Genomic DNA, 2391 nt, shown 5'->3' with positions numbered 1-2391 from the left:
CGTGTTTATGGACTTGATGAACCGCGTTTTCCACCCGTACCTAGATGCGTTCGTTTTAGTTTTCATATATGATATCTTAGTCTACTCGAAGGACGAAAAGGAACACGCGGAGCACCTACGGATCGCGCTGGAGACGTTGAGGAAGGAAAAGTTGTACGCCGAATTCAGCAAGTGTGAGTTCTGGCTGAAGGAAGTCAACTTTTTAGGACACATCGTGTCAGCAGAAGGAATCCGAGTGGACCCCGCCAAGGTCGAAGCTGTGCAACAGTGGAAGTCACCCTCGACGCCGAACGAGATCCGAAGTTTCCTAGGTCTAGCAGGATACTACCGTAGGTTCATAGAAGGGTTTTCCAAGATCGCGAGGCCGATGATCCAGCAGCTCAAGAAAGGAATCAAGGTGAACTGGACGCCGGAGTGTGAAGCGAGTTTCCAGCTTTTGAAGGAGAAACTGACCACAGCACCAGTGTTGGCCGTGCTGGAACCAGGAGCGAATTACGTAGTTTACACCGACGCTTCGAAAGTCGGATTAGGATGCGTGTTGATGCAGAACAACAAGGTGATCGCTTACGCGTCGCGACAGTTGAAACCGCACGAGTTGAACTACCCTACCCACGATTTAGAGTTAGCCACTGTAGTGCATGCCCTAAAGATTTGGAGGCACCATCTCTACGGAGTTAGGTGTGAAATCTTTACGGACCATAAGAGTTTGAAGTACTTCTTCGAGCAGAAGGATCTGAACATGCGACAACGGAGATGGCTCGAGCTAGTGAAGGACTACGACTGTGGTATCAACTACCGCCCCGGCAAGGCAAACGTAGTAGCAGACGCTTTAAGCCGTAGAGACCATTCGCAACTCGCTGTTTTTCTAACGGAAGAGGAAGGTTTAGTGCGAGAGTTGAGTAAGTTGCGTATAGAGGTAGTTAGAACACCCGATACCGCGAAAGGCCGAATCGCCGCGTTAGTAGTAGAACCTGATCTAAGAACGAGGATCGTTGCAGCACAACGGCTAGATGAGAAATTAGAAGAGATTTGAGTCGAAGTGAGAACCGGTGAGTCCGGAAGTTTTAGTGAGGCTTCCGATAACGCTCTTACCTTTGAATGAAGACTGTGTGTGCCGAACGACGAGAGTCTTAGGAACGAAATCTTGAGCGAAGCGCACGAAACCCCATACACTGCTCACCCCGGGAGCACGAAGATGTACCAAGATCTGAAGAAATCCTTTTGGTGGAACGGCACGAAGAGAGACGTCGCAGCTTTCGTGGAGCGCTGCTTAGCCTGTCAACAGGTGAAAGCCTTACACCAACGACCGTACGGGAAGCTACAACCGCTGGAGGTACCCGAGTGGAAATGGGAGCACATCGCCATGGACTTCGTGATGGCGTTACCAAGGACCCTCAAAGGGAATACCGCGATCTGGGTGATCATCGATCGACTTACCAAGAGCGCGCATTTCATACCAATCCCCGTAACCCACAGATCGGATAAGCTAGCTCGGATCTACATTCAAGAGATCGTGCGATTACATGGAGTCCCAGTGACGATTACGTCTGATCGTGACCCGAAGTTCACTTCAAAATTCTGGATTAGCCTACAACGCGAACTAGGAACTCGATTAAACTTCAGTACCACTTTTCACCCCCAGTCCGATGGACAATCCGAGAGGACGATATTAACTCTCGAGGACATGTTAAGAGCCGTGGTGCTCGACCGAGGCGGAAGTTGGGAGACCGCACTCCCATTGATCGAGTTCGCATACAACAACAGCTTTCAAGCCACGATCGGCATGGCGCCATATGAAGCACTCTATGGAAGAAAGTGCAGATCTCCACTCTACTGGGATGAAGTTGGCGAACGAAGAGCGCTCGGACTCGATGCAGTCGAAGAAATGGTCGGGATCGTTCGACAAATCCGCGCACGAATGAAGGAAGCCCAGGACAAACAGAAGTCGTACGCCGACGTTCGACGGACGGACCTACAATTCCACGCTGGTGATAAAGTTTTCCTCAAGGTGTCCCCGTCGAGAGGGATAACGCGTTTTGGAGTCAAAGGCAAACTGAAACCGCGATTTATCGGACCGTATGAAATTCTAGAAGGTGTAGGACCCGTAGCTTATCGTTTAGCGCTGCCGCCCAGCCTTGGGAACGTGCACAACGTCTTTCATGTGTCGCAGTTGCGAAAGTAGGTTTTCGATCCGAAGCATGTGATTCGTTACGAGGATATTGCTGTAAGCCCGGATCTGAGCTACGAGGAGCAACCCTAGTTAGTCTTAGATCGAAAGGTCCAAACCTTGAGAAATAAAACCACTGCCTTTGTGAAAATCCAATGGAGAAACCACGGGCCCGAGGAAGCCACGTGGGAGCGTGAGGATAAGATGATAGAGCTTTACCCGAA

The sequence above is a fragment of the Salvia hispanica genome, chromosome 3 (assembly GCF_029641045.1).
Source record: "Salvia hispanica isolate PSC_SH4W2 chromosome 3, Shi_PSC_v1, whole genome shotgun sequence".
NCBI classification, from domain to species: Eukaryota; Viridiplantae; Streptophyta; class Magnoliopsida; order Lamiales; family Lamiaceae; genus Salvia; species Salvia hispanica.
The sequence above is the reverse complement of the archived record's forward strand: the minus strand, read 5'-3'. Positions refer to the sequence as shown.